The 17,242-nt window shown below is 40.9% G+C and overlaps 1 protein-coding gene across 3 annotated transcripts in view; it reads left to right on the top strand.

The window, feature by feature from the left end:
- The first annotated feature begins 630 nt into the window (after window positions 1–630).
- sema4ba (sema domain, immunoglobulin domain (Ig), transmembrane domain (TM) and short cytoplasmic domain, (semaphorin) 4Ba) overlaps window positions 631–17,242 on the top strand; it is a 53,775-nt gene continuing 37,163 nt past the window's right edge. Inside the window, exon 1 of one of the 3 annotated variants that reach the window (XM_034085178.1) lies at window positions 631–719. The gene's annotated coding sequence lies outside the window, so the exon portion shown is untranslated. Of the gene's footprint in view, window positions 720–7,843; window positions 8,098–13,159; window positions 13,266–17,242 lie in introns of those variants that run through there. The other 2 variants (XM_034085177.1, XM_034085179.1) reach the window with 2 other exon arrangements.

Genomic DNA, 17,242 nt, shown 5'->3' with positions numbered 1-17,242 from the left:
ATATAATCATTGTCCAAACAATTGTATCCAAACACTGCCCCAAGGAATCTCCAATGACCTTATTCAGAGGTTGAATATCAACATGCTTTTTGAGTACTGGTAAAAAAGCACATGGTGTGCAATTGAATTACCAAACAGAATACACACTCTGTGGGCTCTTCTGGACACACACACAAACAGCCTTCGCCTCAAAAGGATAAGCCACATTTTAGAGCCCATCATATTATATCCATTCTGACACCAAACCCCAGAGATCATACACAATTAAGAGCAGTTGATCTAATTATTTCATATGTCTGGCTCTAACCACTGAGGGCATTTTACAGTTACCAGATCATAAATATTTAATTTGGACTTGTGCATGCACTGAAAAGCTCAGCAGTGACAGAGAGAGTGCAGCTACAAGGAGCACCTCCCTTTCTCCGTCCACTCCTCTCCCACCCTTCCACATCCAGCCTATGATGTAATGTTTCTGCTGCTGATAGAGCAACCCCCTCTCCTGTCTTTTTATATTTCATTCCCCTCCCCTTCCGATTTTTGCTGCTGCCGCTGCTCTCGCTATTGGTGATAGTGGTGGTGGATGCGTGCGTGCGGTGCCGGTTCAGCTGCATCCCTGGGCATCACTCGGGATCCCTGCAGAGCTTCTTTTCCTCTGTCCTCACTCGACAGAGAGCCGCTCCTTTTGGGAACTGCAAGACCCTGTCCTCTGCTGATAAAAGGTAATTATTCTGTTTCATGACAAAAAACATTCTTTGTAAAAAAGAGAGCAGGAAGGTAGAAGAGAGGAGGAGTGTAATAGGGAGTGATAGACAGAGGTTTGACTGAGTGTCCAGTGGAGTCAATTGGTCTGGTTGCAGAAAGCTTCTTGCCGCCACAGCGCTGGATGCCATGGTAATTGCTCTCTCAGTGTGTGTGCATGAACTGTAGTATGGTGTTGGTTTCCATGGTAAAGATGAGACGGATCGCGTGCTGGCTCAGGGGTAATTCAGCATGTGTCGTGAAAGCTGCAATTACCTTTTTGGTTGTGAAGTGATTTCTCATCTGCTGTGCATCTTTCATTAGAGATTATAGTAATCTTCTTTTTGATTCACTTCTATGATAATCCTTTAGCTCTGTTATACTTTTTATTTGAAAAAAGTATGGATTTTCATTAGGTATATAATTATTTTACTTCCCTGGAACAAATGAACACTTCCCCAAAAAACTGGGCGTGTACAATGACAGTGATGTAGACGAGCTGAAGGATGCGGGGGGTGTTATCTGCATGCAGATTTTTTGAGTGCTTCAGAAATGTAGGGGTTTTACGGTGCGTTACGTAGATGCTTAGTCAAACTCTTTTTCTTCCTCGTCATTGTCTTTTGATGGGATGTGTAGTTCTAGCACAGGACCACACAGGGTTGTTTGTAAATCTACAGCAGGTGATTCTTTTAGGAGTTGTTTAACCTTAACTCTTGCTCTATATCAGATGCTAACTTAATATTTCATGCTCGTCTGCCCCACATGTTGATGTATGGGTTTATAACTAATTCATCCTCAGGATTTTCCCTGTGTTTGAGTCGTCACTCATTTCCACTTCCTTTTGTCTAATGCTATCCACTCATCGCATAAATCCATGTCCCTCAGTACATTAGGACTATAACATTTCTCTTGTCCCAGCTTGGATTAAGTCAACAGAAACCATTTGATACTTTAAGGGTCATTTTTAGGATTTCCCCATAGGGAAGGGGTCATGTTTACAGTGAAGGTAATTGGTTTGTTGGACTCAGCAGACACAGCATATTATCCTTGAGGCCATTATTCTTCTGCAATTGCTGAAAAATAGGCTATCCAGCCACAGCATGTCTGTAATTAATGTATGCCTGAAACTGAAAGCAAATCTCCTGCTGTTATTTTTTACCTTCATGATATTCTCAAGGAGGACGAAGTAATGTCCCCTCATCAGTGAAGTGTTATAAAGGAATGAAACTGCCCATTGGGCAAGATTGTGTTTGACCTTAAGGTCTAACTACCTAGGTAATAAATTGTGTTAAATGTGCTGTGGGATCTAAAGTAATTGCAAAATGACTTATTTTCTAGGTTAAAGGTAGGGTAGGTAATTTTGAAGAAACCAGCTCGAGTGCGCTAGAATTTGAAAATACACAACCGGAAAAAATCTGTCACTTCCTTACAGAGCCCCTCCTCCAACACACACGAACATGCACATAACCAATGAGGGCACAAGATAAGTGCACAGATGGAAGGCTGACAGGCAGGTAGGCCATCCAGTTATTTTAGCCGGGCCGACTAAAATGATTGGTCGTGCTTTTTACAGTACCACGGCTTCCACAGATGACATTTTGTTATGGATTTGTTGTCAAAGCACTTTAGATATTCATTGCTATCAGGATGTTAAGAGCATTCCATGGAATATAATAAAAGGTGTATGTCGAGCCGGTTTCTCAAACGTACCTACCCCACCTTTAAGTGTAAAGTGTTGAATCTGGTCAGATCTTTTCAGGTATAGTGGCTTGAACATCTCCTGTGGTGATGGTCGATTTGTATCTCATATATGTAATATATTATTGTATCATATAGGCCTGCAACTTACAATTGACATGTTTTGTTAAATAATTTAATCATTTGGTTTATTAAACATTAGAAAATAAAAAAATGCCCGTCAAAATTCCTGGAGCCATTGGCGACTTAAATGCATTGCTTTGTCTTATAAAACACTCAAGATATTAAATTACCTCAGGTTTACTCCAATCCAGAAAGTTCTCAAATATGAGAACAGTGTTTTTTCCTACAAATATAATAAATTATCAATATTTACTTTTTTATTATTTATCCATAAGTGAAATATTATATCACAGTCATATTGCTCACCATGTTACTCTCTGAAAAAAAGCTTTGATAAGGTGTATAGACGTTGTTGGACTGGTGAATCAAATTTGTTGCCAATTAAAAAATAAATAATTGCTTGATTTAAATTCCCTCTCTATTACACAGATGACATGCTTGTAGCTGTATGTGGTAGTGGGGCGCTTGCATGGGGAGGGGGATTTAAGGTAATAAATCCAGGAAAGTTGAGCTGCTGCCACGGATATAGAGGGCCACCTGAGGAGCATCGAGCTGTTCCTCTTGCTCTGTATGGTGAATATCAAGCAGGCCCACTTTCTTTGGAGCTGTGCCATTGGCTCTGGTCTGACAAATCGTTAATCCAATAAATAGTTTGGCAGTCAAAGACACTGACCACTAACATATTCCTCTTTATAAAGATAACACAGATTAGGAAGGACCGAGGGGAAAACCACCACATGCAGAACAAGCACACCTGGAAAAGGGCATGATGTGATAAATTGCACACACAGCATGATGATGTAGCAGACATGTGACTGGTGATACTGGGAACTTATGCAGTTTCAGACTAGTGAGTTAGAGATAGTAAGGGGACATAGAGCAAATGAGCATGTATGCAACAGTCTAATGAAAGGACCAGGGGTGAGTCATGTAGATGGCTGTAAAGCTCTATCTCTCACACACATATACACACTCTCCAGGGATTGTTCATTGGCATCACCTCCCTGCCAGAGGGCACTCATCCCACCAAACCTTTGCTCTAGTCATGCCATCAGATTACATTTTTCCCAAACAGACAGAGCTCAGGATGAAAAGCCTCATCATCTCACAAAGATACCGCAGCCCATCTGACAAGAGCGTGATTGATCATATGCTGGGTCTATTACACACCATCCAACATGCTGAACCAGTCACACTCAATGCCAACATGAGTCACTCACCTCAAATGTGGGTCACACTGCCACCTCAGATGGTACTTTCCTGGAGAACTCATTCACCTATACTACAAATAATTGAATTAAGCTTAAACATGTATCTTATTCATTGTAAATTCAGGGTTTTGTTCATCAAAATTAAAAGACATACCATGATTTAGGTAGGTCTGAATCTAGGGGTTCAATGGATTACAAAATGCCGGTTAAGGACCGGTCCTCGTTCTTAGTCATGGCTCGGATCATTTATCGGATCAGCAAACAATATAAACTGGCGTACAAGGCTCCAGGAAAACTTGTCCCTTAAACCACTGTATTTAGTTTATCATCATAAATGACATTTCTCAGGATTAGATTTGAACACATCATGATGACAATATAATTTGCCATTGCCCAATACCAACTTTTACAGAACTGTATATAAAGGGGTTTCACATTCAATCACTGTATACGTATAACGAAAGATAAGTGTTTACAGTGTCCTGGTTTCACATTAAGGCTGAGGCTGAAAAATCAGGCCAAAGGACAAACATAAGTGCTGTGAGGACAAGGTGCGACCTTGACTGAGTAGTTATGACTTTTTTAGCTATTTTGCTTTTAGAACTTAAGAGATGGTTTGCTTACTGGGATTCTTTTTACCTGTTACAATGAACAGATGCTTACCTAAGTAATAAACATATGCTTAAGTGCCTTTCAGCATTTTTGCTAAAAGGTTAAATATCTTTCACTTCTTGTAAACAATGATTTTTAGAGCTGAAAACCTAATAAGATCTTGGTACCCTCTACTGTTATATTTTACTATATTTTTTAACTATTTTGTATATTTAGTTCTCTACCTGTGTTTGTTTCTATGCACCATGACACCAAGTCAAATTCCTCGTACGTGTAAACCTACCTGGTAATAAACCTGTTTCTGATTCTGATTCTGATATCAAATGGGCAGTTCCTTATAATAAAGAGCTCATATGATAAAGAAGAAGAAGGAACTAGGTTGTTTATTATCAGTCAGATGTCACATGAATCACAAAATAACAGCGTTTCAACACATTGGACAGTGCTGTGTTAACACAAACATTGCTGCGGTAATACCTAGATTGGTCTGGATGACACAGTCAAACAGAGTAACAGCTGAACACAGAAGTGATAACATGAAGCTGAGAGTTTGGTGTCAGAGCTGCTCAGTTGTCTTCAGCGCTTCCTTCTGTCGGCCTCGCTGACTCTAAGTAGCCGAGTGCTGCTATCTGCTCTGTTTCCATTAAGCTAATATGTGAAACAAGAGGGCTTATCCCAGACTGTTATTCATTTATATAGAATGACCTGTCAACACTTCTGCCAGCTGAGTGTGAAACATCCTGAGCAGAACAACCCAACTTTCTCATGTGGTCCAAACATGTTTGACTTTATCAGGGTGGTGTCTTGGCTGCTTTTCCAGTGTGATTAAATACATGTTGTCATCATGTGACTTGGATCACCATACAGTACAAAATAACATCATCATCAATTACTCTAATAACATTTCCTTTTACATTTGAGATGATATGGATATTGCAACAGAAATAAAAATAGTAAAACCGTCTTTTCAGAATATTATTCAGCACTTTATAATTGCATAAAAAGGTTGAATTACATTTTCATTACAAAAAATTCTGGACACTTTCAAACCACATTTTTAAGCACTGTATAAAATGTCTTACCTCTCTTAATATGTACGGATAACCATGAATGATTTACAAAAATAGCGTATGATTAAGATCTAACATTTCTGATTGACCCCTTCCATCATTTCCGATAAAAGAGTATTTCTCCTTTTCTTTTTTAATTGTGACTAGTCGGCTGTAGTTTGTGTAAAGATAGGGAGAATGGAGGCAATAAGAAGCGACACTTTAAGAACAGCCACCTCAACAGGGTCACAAGCAATGAACAAGGGCAGTGTGTTTGACTGGTGTGAGCCACGTGTTTAGACGTCTGCTGCAGGACTCCTCTATGTTCTATGAATTGTTTACAAAAGGTCATCTGGGTGGCAGTGGCAGATGGTCCGGCTCAACAAGAGGTGTGTTCCCCGTCCAACAGGGAAGGGAATATCTGAATGACATGGGCTGTAAATAAGACATCCACTGAGTACCCTTGTGCTGGCATAAGTACGTCTCAGGTAACCGCGAGGAATCTTGACTCTGCACAGAAACACTGAGCCGACATTCAGGAACCCAACACCTCAAACTTGGCATCGCGTCTCCCTCCGTCCTTAGCAGTTGCCTAAAGTATGTAATTAGCATCTGCTATTTTAGAAATTGGCATCCCCGTCTCAACACTTCTATCTTACACTTCTCTCTATTTTTGGAGAAGGCATGTGAAGTTATTTGGTAACACTTTAACAGCACTTTTTGGTGTACATTCATTGGAACATACTCAAACACTCATTTCTCCTTTTCTCTCTATATTGCTATTTGAATACATGTTTTACATCTTATAACATCATTGAGATTTAATTATATCAAGGTACTGGTAACCAAAGAAATACAGACTCCCTTTGATTAAACATCAAGAGCAGTATAAGGTTAATGCGAGCCGCTTACCCCCTTTTTAATATTCCATATCATGAAGCTGCTCCTTCCGAGATTCCATTCTACTTTCAGTGTCACAGCCTGAAAACTGTTTTCATTGCCAATTGAATGTGTATTGTTTATAAAAACGTAGGCCCTTTTTCACCATCCGAGTTCTCTGCTGGATTTGTCATTGAAAGAATATTAAAGCATTAGTTGTATGTAATGCCAGCAGGGGGGCAGTGTTGCAACATTGGGGATATACTGCTTGTTTTACTGGAAATGAAAAGATGCTCAAACTGAAAGCACAGGTAAAGCGCATATTTATATTTACAAGAACATTTTTCACAGATGTACCATGATGGGCACATAAAGGATGTATAATTTGATCCATCAAAAATAATATTTGAATGATAGTTAAAGCCTGAAATATACAATAATGTAGCAAACTTACCTCGGTCAGCATGTATAGTTCTAGGTTTTATATTTCCAGTTACTATAAATAATACAACATTATTGTAATTTTGAAGGCACACATTGTTGTAATACGAAACTAAATGGTACCACCTCAGAGAGTAAAAGACATGGTGAGGATCATTGAATTTGACATGTTAGTAAATAAGTGAATAGTATCTGATAGCAGATCTGAAGTTTACCATTGTGATAAGTTTACATACACTTAAAATAATAAGATTTGATTCTAGCCTTGAGTTGAACTTTCAATATGTCGAACTTCTCACAGACATTAAATACATAAAAAGCGGTTAATTGATGACTGTGATTTGGTATATAACATTTTGTTGGTTTTCCGGTAGCTTGAAGTTACTGGTAATTACAATCATTAAAGGCAGTCTTTATATGGATGCAAGCAGCTGGCTGAGAGGCAAACATCTGCAGTCCGTAAGAAGGAAACAACTCCATGAAGAGCAAAAAAAAGTGCTCTAAAGCTTTGTTCTATAATGATACTGACTTTAGTCATGGTATGATGCAAAAATGTTTTCCTTGTGTAAGCTCAAAAAGTTGCTTTTGCTTTGGTGGGATTGATTTTTCAAAAGCGCATCTGCAGTTTTGTGACCTGAAACAACAATAACACATTTAAGTTTAGTTTTGTTAAATCTATTTGCACAGGTGGAAATGAAATCAAAAAAATTCCGCATTTCCAAAAGCTAACACTAAAAATCAATGTGAATCAAAAGAAAAAAGCCCTAACCTGCTATTATATTATTGTAACTAGAATTAAAATAATAAAAAGAAAATGAAAGTCTTTATTTTTGCTGTTTTCTCATATAAAGTCAATGTCTATATTGCTTCCCAGCCATAAGCCCTTTCCTAATTGCAATGTGTAAACTATTCCATAAAATGTAATTGTTCCACTACTCTCAAATGAGTAATAGTGAAACTTGCACATTGTTGTCTAAAGTCGAAAAATGAGTCAAGATCATCATGAAATGTCCCTCCCCTCTCCTCCCTCCCTCCCTCTCTGGCTGTGTGATGGGAGGAGCTTCAGTGTGTGTGCGGCCAGAGGCAGGCTGTAGTATGACACAGTGTCAGAGAGTGTGGACCTGCGGACCTGCTGTCATCTACTACAGCTTTAAGCTCTGTCGTTTCTCTGGATTTTCTTCTGGCACTTCCTGGATCAATATTTGTCACCTAAAGAAAACCTTTGTTCCTACATCTGAAGGAAGTTGTTGTTCCAGCTCAGTGGGTCCGAACGCAAGTGGGGCTGTTATAGAGACAACCCCTGTGTTCATTAACTGTGTGGTGCCGTGGCTTCATGAATCATTGATGTGAGTATGCCACAGTTCTGGTTACCTATTGAAAAGATGCCAGGATAACTCTATCATTTCCCTGTTAGATAATTGTATAAAAACTTTTTATGACTAAGCCTGCGTGGGGTTTGTTGTTAGTTGTCTCTCTTTAAAGGGAAAAGTGGGTGTGAGCAGACACGAAACAGCCCTCCGCCCTCTCCAGTAGGTCTTTATCGCAAGGTAAAGGGGGTCATTAAAGACCCAGTCTGAGTGCAGGCTTCTGTCTGTGTGTGTGTGTGTGTGTGTGTGTGTGTGTGTGTGTGTGTGTGTGTGTGTGTGTGTGTGTGTGTGTGTGTGTGTGTGTGTGTGTGTGTGTGTGTGTGTGTGTGTGTGTGTGTGTGTGTGTGTGTGTGTGTGTGTGTGTGTGTGTGTGTGTGTGTGTGTGTGTGTGTGTGTGTGTGTGTGTGTGTGTGTGTGTGTGTGTGTGTGTGTGTGTGTGTGTGTGTGTGTGTGTGTGTGTGTGTGTGTGTGTCTTGTGCTTGTATTCGTGGGAGATGTTGTATGTGTAGGAGCTACCCTTGCATTAACAGATGTTTGTCTTGGACCTTTGTCCTATGGAAACACAGCTCTTTACCTGGGTGTGATCGTATTTTAAGGCTTGCTGGCATATGTGTGAGTGTCTTTAATGATGCAGAGGAGGAAAGAAAAGAGGATGGCTCCTAGTTTTTAAGCTGAGGCACAACTCATCATGAGTGAGCCGGTGACTGTGAGTGGGGGCCTCTTTCCACAGATAGGAGTTAGTGAATGTGGCAGCCAGTGCACACACATCCTCTCCCAGCCTGCACACTGTGTGTGAACCCAGAGGAGTGAGGAAAAGCTGATAGGCGAGAATAGCAACATAAATATCAACAAGTCCAAATTGTCATGGTGCGTCAGGTTGTGATAGCTGAGAGTCAGCACAGTCAGGTAGTTGAGGAGTATTTTAACGGTTCATGATGTGATGCTGCCAGTAAGACAGAAGCATCAGGTGTTATTGTGAAATTCAAGTTTCTCACCCACACACCGCCTCCAGTACAATCAAGTCTAATGCCAAGTAGATGTGGGAGGTAGTTAATGGATAGAAACCATAAATGCAAAAGTTTGTTAAAAGTCAATGAGGTCAACTTAAGATTTATTTTAATGTTTTTGCTTACTTTTCAGTGTGCACTGCCAACTACCTTTTTACTTGGATAGCTCTCAAGCTCTGTCCACAACGACGCGTTTGACAAAGCAAGTGCTTTTATAGCAACAGTAAAATGTTATTTACATCGTCTTTTTTTGCTTATGTTATATTTCAAGATCAGCATATATATTTATACAAATGTTTCAACCTTATTTAAAACCCATGAATATGCAATATAATTTCATGATAATCAAGTCACAAGCTTCATACTGTACATTAGGTCGTAAATCATTGAATAAGTTACATTGCACTTTGTTAAATGTTGCTTTTGTCAATACCCCAACTGTTCTACATCTGCCAAACTATTTGCAGGATTTGTGTCACTTATCCACTAAGGTTGAAAATGTGCATATAAAACCAGGTGAATGGAATCCAACCTACAGACATTTCCTACAATGATCAACAAACATTCAACACTGGGGATAAATGGGAATAAATAGGAGCTTTCATTAATTTTTGAGGAAGGTTGATTTTTCCACGAGAGGGTGGAATATAATCGCCTGCGCTATCTCATTTGTGACAGAGAGAGGTTTTGTTTTCTGGCCTTGTATATGGAGATTCATCTGTCTGCTGTAGGAGAAAAGCCTGTCTGTGCTGACCTTGGCCTGCTGTTTTCTTTTGGTTTGATCCACAAAGAAAACAGCTGGCAGATGCATTCTGGCTACCATGACAATGAACTGCCTGTATGATGCTGTCAGAAAAGCTTTGGCTGGTTGGTAAAGCATGGTGCCTGTAATATCAATACCTCAAATCTAGCCTTCTTCACAAAAATATCTTTCATAACAGGGAGACAGTCACTGGCAGAGAAAACCTGAGTATATCAGTGTTGTAGACTTTAACTGGATCTCTGAAACATTCCTTTGCTGAGTGATCACTTATCTGATGCAGTGCTGTTCTGCATCAAGTCTGCCGAAATGAATACAAGCAAAAGGATCAAATGGTTCTTCTTGTAAAGCAGCTCAAAGCAGTGAGCAACCTGTTGCAGATGACTACATCTGTTTAGAGCGGAAGAGACAAAGAAGAAATAAATCATACTGCGCCTTACTGTTTTATCACAGCTTAATCCCTTATGCTGGCCCCATATTCACATGTTTCCACTTTGTCAGCATATCCCAAGGGCCTTTTCTCAGCATTAGGCTACTCTGATCCTTCTTCTTCATCTGTTTGTATAGTCAGGTTCTCTTCAGGACTCTCTCCCTGTCATTGTGTGTGAAGAAAGCAGTAGTATTCCTTTTTGGATTTTCTTTTATGGGCTGTTTTGCTCTCCATATTGTGGTATCATGTCATAAATGTTAGTTTAGATGTCCCGCCAATACACAACTTCAAACAAAGATTGTGTGCAGATACAGTATAATTGATGTGACAAGTGCATAGCTGTTAGAGTTGGAGCTGATACTTGTATGTCTCTCAATAAATCCAAGGAATGTATTTAAACTTTAGCCCAAATATTGTGTGCTTTCAGTTTCTCAAAGATACATGCTTATTGCAATACACAAATGAGCCAGATAATGTAAAAACCTTTGTAGAAACCTCCACACCATATTCAAATTGATCAAAATAGTACATTTTGTATAGAAAACAAATGTAAACAACCTGGTTCGTCAAAAGCCACTTGTGATATATTTACAAAGCTCCATTGATAATGTTTCACATCCTGTTTGTAGTGGGATTTGGAGTTTTGTCATTATGTCAGCTTGGTCAGAATGAGACTGACCACAAGGAGCTTTGCATCATGACTTTTCCATCAGTTGTTCAATCATGATCTGTAGATCTTGTGAACTTATCTGACTGTTTCTCTTTCTGCTAAGTATGATGAGTTAGAATAGGGTTAACAGTGTTGCTGAGGCAGATGAGGGGTTGGCTTTAGTGTGGCCAGCCACTTGTAACCTAAAGGTTAAATACAGGCCTTCAGGGAGTCCTATTACTGTGTACTCACTGATGGGAACTCTGCAAACATGCATTCTGGGAGCACAGCAGGCTTCTCTACTTATTCCCAGTCCAACACTGTGTCACGATGTGGGAAATGACTGCGGACATGGAACGTGGCCAGATCTCTGCATTTCCTCCAGTGTCCCACAGGCCTTGAGTTTAACCAGTATGAAACATGCATCAAAACACATCACATGCATATGAAGTGCTCCGCGGCCTTGCCTTGTTCTTCCAGTGTCTTATTTTAACTGTACACAAGCCTTTGAAACCGCTTTGGCAAACCATGTGGAGTATGTTTACACGTATATCAGCGTTTCTCATGTGTTGGTGTGAGAATCGCAAAGTTGTCTTTTCAGGGTGTGTTTCCATCACCCTTCACCTCACACCTGTCCCTCTCGCATGTTTAATTATAAAATTCTATTTCAATCCTCGTAGCTATGTGTACGTCTGACACGGGACTTAAGGGTCACATTTAAAGTTCCACTCGCAGCTAACGTGCATCAGGTTGTTGGTAGTGGTCGGATATGTTTGTTTGCTTCCTGACATGAGTACGATAGGTGGACTGATTAATGGGATCAGCCTCCGACCGAGCCTTGTTTAGCGGCCTGTCCCTCCCCCACCGCTGTGATTTGATATCTCTGAGCATTCCAGGTTGTGCCCTTTACTCTGCTAATGGTGCTGCGGACCCTTTCAGACATGCCTGCCGTAACTCTCTACATGATATTTCATTTTATATCAAAATGTACTCGGACGTAGGTTGCAGTGAGATCTCTGATACACTTTACTGGTCTAATAACACACCTTTCACTCTTCTGACTGGCAGACAACGTTTTTCTTCTGTAACCTTGGACACAAATAGCGATGGGTGCTTTTTCAATCAGACATCCCTGCTGAAAGTTATGAATGGAGGAGGAGCGATGCTGGTATTTAGCCATTTCATGCTCTGCTAAGATCTAAACAGTACAAGGGGAGGTGAGCATGCACCTTTTATCCTACAAGTACACTCATTACTTTAATGGACTGAACATATTTAGTGCAACATGCTCTGGTCTGTGTTTTCTGTTTGGTGTCTCCCCCTTGATGATGAAGCCCAGAGTTGGAATGCAACTATCCCCCCGATGTGAAAGAGTTTTATCTGACTTTTTTATTGTAAAATAGGAAAAGGCTGACGAGTGTTTGGTGTCCATGTGACACCGTATGGGTCTGTATACTATATCTGAAGTGCTTGTCAGGAGTTCAAACAGCGTCTGAAACTCCCCCCTCCCCATACCTTTCTAGTAAGGGAGGCAGCATCCAACAATGTGGGTAACTTTATGAAACCAACATTCTAAACTCTTGAAGAAACACATAGCCAGTTGTGCTGGGAGTAGAAGTTAAGCAGAGTTTTAACTTCAAGTATGTTTGTGAAGACAATCTTTTATTGTGCCATCCAAGGTTTTCTTTTGAGAACAACTTACCCTCTTGCCTTCAGTTACAAACCTACGAACTTTGTATGTTTCGAGCTAACCCCAGCCTTGACAACACAGAGATTAGCACAGTAGTAGCAAAAACAAAATGTTTTCTTTTCCAAAACTTGTACAAATAGATCCTTGACACAGTAACGCAATCTCTTTGCTTCAATCCTTTATACCTGCAGTCTAAGAGATGGAAATGGAGATAGAGGAAGGGGGTTAACTGTAACAGAGACCACAGGACAGCAGCAGACTAAAAGCTTCCTGTGGCAGGACGGAGGGAAGCCAGAGCTGGCAGACAGGCTGGCTGGCAGGGCAGATGTTTTAGGTGAGAGGCACAGTAGATAGCACCGTCTGAATAATTCATCAGATGGGAGTGAAGATGTGATATATTAAGACACAGCACACAAGCCATCGTATGGCCTCTTTCAGCACTTTTTGTTCAGTGTGAGTGGCTGCAGGGCGCAGATCCCCTCCATCTCTGCTTTCTTTCTGGCAGTTATCCACCAGAGCCCGGGCTGTGGAGGAGACCGTTATAGATGTGCTGGCTCCGGGTCCAGAAAGGCCTCAAGACATCTGGAGGGATGAAACTGTTCAGCATGCAGGTGCCGTTTAAGCTCACCTGAACCAAGGCTGTTGATGCTTTTTCTCCCCAGTATGACTTCTGATGTGGTCAGTGGGGCTTACTGGGTTTACTGACAGAGAGAGGATAAATGCTTTCTGATAACTCAGAAAATGTTATCCTGCCTGCCTCTACTTTGACAGAGAAAATGTGCTGTATATGAAATAATAATGTCCTGCCTTTCAGTTTCTTTGTAACGTTTCTGTTGTTTTTCACAACTCTCACTGTGGAGGGTTCAGCTTTTGGATTCCGGCCTGTCTGCTTTTCTTCATGTTTAGTTTGTGATACAATCAAAGCAAGTGTTATTTATTCTGTGTCCCTGCTCAAGGGACAAATCACTGACCTTACATTTTATAGTTTATAAATATTGTGATCATCACTTGTAACCATGTGACGCCAGAAGACCATGTGAGCGTCAGAGCAGCCTTTTGGGATGGTAGGAATTTAGGGACTTTGAGAGAAATCGGAAAGCAGATGTTTGCCAACATGATTTTAATGTTGTCTTCTCTTTTCAAGGCTCATATAAATAAACCTTAATGGGCCTGTTCTTGGAATATGTCTTACCCTTTGGGGTTTTTAGATTTTATTTATAAATGACATCTAAACGTATAAAATAAAGTTTTCTTTTTCAAAACTGAAAAAAAAAATATATATTCCTATAAGTTGTAAAAGTATGTAAAGATGCCTGACATGCATTGTGATATCACAGTGAAGTGGCTCAGCTTTCTAGTAACACATCATTACACCTCCATCTCTCCATGACATCAGCCCCCACCTGCACACATCCAGCTGTGGGGGCCGGGGCATTGTATGGACGTGTCAGCACTGTGATTGCATCTCAAACACACAAGTGTAGGTTTTACACTGCAAACAAAGCGGTACATGGACCTCAAGGGTCCTTTCCAATTCCTCAACAATTTGATAGCCTAAGAAACTCTTAACTAACAATTTTGCAGTAACAATGTCATACAGTACACTTTCTTGGATTTTAATCTTGTTTACCTTACCTAAAATTATACTCATTTATACTATCTCCAGTGAACAGTGTTTAACAAATCATGTGATATAGGATGTATAGCTGCAGCCAAGCACACTGAACTCTGTCATCTGATAGGTTGCTAATCCCCTTATTATGCTTGTCTGGTTAAATAGAACAGTCAGTCAACCATTAAATCATCTAGCCTTGGGATCAATGTGGGCCCCATAATTTTGCTGTGCACTAGGTCGTGTACAGTTTGATTGAAAGGGGAAATGAAAAAGGGCACAGGCAAAAATGTGAAGTATAAACACGTAAAATTAGATCTCAACTGAGCAATGCCAGCTTGACAAATTTGCCCTTGAGTGACTGCATTAGCATGGTCTATAGGGGGATACCGCTGAGTGACAAGAGCTTGCCTCCCCCGTATGGTTTACTGCATATCGTGCCCTAGCAGGTCAAATCTGGTCGTCTTGGATGTTGGATGTCAATGATTGGAATTCAACCCAAATATCAGTTTGCTAAAGGATTCACAAGATGACTTGCATGGCTGGGATACCAAGGCCTGAGTGACTCCTGAGGACTTGGATTGAGGAATGTGCAGCTCACTATTGATCTTTACTAAGTGAGGTCAGTGTGTGTGGGGGGCAGCTGCCCCACTCTAAGACCCCACATAAAGGGGTCGGACTAGCCCCACAATTTTTTTTTAATGTGGTCAAAAAAGAGGTCAAATAAAGAATCTTTGGCTTGATGTCGACTTTTCAGACGTGTTGAGGGTTGTAGCTAGAGATGAGAAGTAGATGAACCAATAGTTCACAGGCATAAGAAAGTGTCTGTGCTATATTTGTTGCCTGAGGATCAGTTCTTCATCATTGGTATACAATATCTCATGAACCAGATTTAGAGAGTATCAGAAAGCCGGGCTTTACATTGTAATAATATTTTTGCGAATTTCCCTTGAAATGTCTGAAAAACCTAGGAATGCCATCTGCAAAGGATCCAATGTTACTGAGTGTGATGTGACGTCAAGAGACGTCTACATTGAACGGCATACAAAATGAAATTTCAGTAATATGCAATTTAATTAATCAAACCAAAAATTCACATTTGATTGAATATACAATATTACAGTAAACGTTTCCCATTGCTCCCTGTGGTCTTGCACTTTATCCTAGAGATTTACTCGAGCCTGAGGCATCGTCATTTAAAAATAGCTATTGAACATACCTGGATTAGCCTTTAAACCGTTTTGACAGGTGCCATTTGAAATGGGCTGTACAGTATTATTACATTGCATTTAGCTGACGCTTTTATCCAAAGCGACTTACAATAAGTACATTCGACCAGGAAGACACAACCTTGAAGAAAACACAGGTACATCAGGTTTCATAGAGCCAAACATTTCAAGTGCTACTCAACTGGCTATAGATAAGCCAGTCCTTTATTAGTATATAAGTGCTCTGTTAGCAGTTCTTTGTTAGTAATTCTATCGCTCGAAGTGGAGTCGAAAGAGATGAGTTTTCAGTCTGCGCCGGAAGATGTGCAGGCTCTCTGCTGTCCTGATGTCAATGGGGAGCTCATTCCACCATTTTGGAGCCAGGATAGCAAACCCACGTGTTTTTGCTGATGGGAACTTGGGCCCCCCTCGCAGTGCGGGTGCAGCGAGCCGTTTGGTTGATGCAGAGCGGAGTGCACGTGCTGGGGTGTACGGTTTAACCATGTCCTGGATGTAGGAAGGGCCAGATCCATTCGCAGCATGGTATGCAAGTACCAGTGTCTTGAAGTAGATTCTAGCAGTTACTGGAAGCCAGTGGAGGGAACGGAGGAGCGGAGTGGTGTGGGAAAATTTAGGAAGGTTGAAGACCAGATGAGCCGCTGCATTCTGGATGAGCTGCAGAGGTCGGATGGCACATGCAGGTAGACCAGCCAGGAGGGAGTTGCAGTAGTCTAGGCGTGAGATGACGAGAGCCTGGACCAGAACCTGCGTGGCTTTCTGGGTCAGCTGGGGACGTATCTTCCTGATGTTGTAAAGCGTGTATCTGCAGCAGCGGGTTGTAGCAGCTATGTTTGCAGTGAAGGACAGGTTGTTATCTAGGATCAATCAATCAATCAATGTTTATTTATATAGCCCAATATCACAAATGTTACATTTGTCTCAGTGGTCTTCACAGTTTGTACAGAATATCAGTATGACAATACGACACCCTCTGTCCTTAGACCCTCACATCGTACAAGGAAAAACTTCCGGAGAAAACCCACAGTTTAAAGGGAAAAATGGGAGAAACCTCAGGGAGAGCAACAGAGGAGGGATCCCTCTCCCAGGACGGACAGACGTGCAATAGATGCCGTGTGTAAATTGAAAAGATAATACATTTGCAACATAGGTAGTCCAAATGTTTGGAAATGCATGTGTGTGTATAATAGGAAGATGAATCCACGAGGACCGATGATCCAGGACCACAGCCACGACTCGCGATCCAGGACACAGGACCGCAGGATCATCCATGACTCCGGATCCCGGCATATATAGACACCAAAAAGAAAGAAAGTTGGGGAAGCTGGGTTAATCGGAACATGAGAGTACACAGGTATAGACAGAGAGAAGGAAGAAGTAAGATGTCCCCCGACAAACTAAGCCTATATCAGCAAAACTAGGGGCTGAATCTAATCAGCCCTAACTATAAGCTTTATCAAAAAGGAAGGTCTTAAGCGCACTCTTAAAAACGGATAGGGTGTCTGCCGCCCGAACACAAACTGGAAGCTGATTCCACAAATGTGGAGCTTGATAAGAAAAGGCTCTGGCTCCCATTGTACTTTTAGAGACTCTAGGAACAACCAACAACCCTGCATTCTTGGAACGCAATGCCCTAGTAGGACAGTAGGGTATAATGAGTTATTTAAGGTAAGATGGCGCCTGCCCATTAAGGGCTTTGTAGGCGAGAAGAAGAATTTTAAATTCTATCCTGTGTTCTATAGGGAGCCAG

The sequence above is a fragment of the Pseudochaenichthys georgianus genome, chromosome 6 (genome assembly GCF_902827115.2).
Source record: "Pseudochaenichthys georgianus chromosome 6, fPseGeo1.2, whole genome shotgun sequence".
NCBI lineage: Eukaryota > Metazoa > Chordata > Actinopteri > Perciformes > Channichthyidae > Pseudochaenichthys > Pseudochaenichthys georgianus.
The sequence above is the reverse complement of the archived record's forward strand: the minus strand, read 5'-3'. Positions and strand labels throughout refer to the sequence as shown.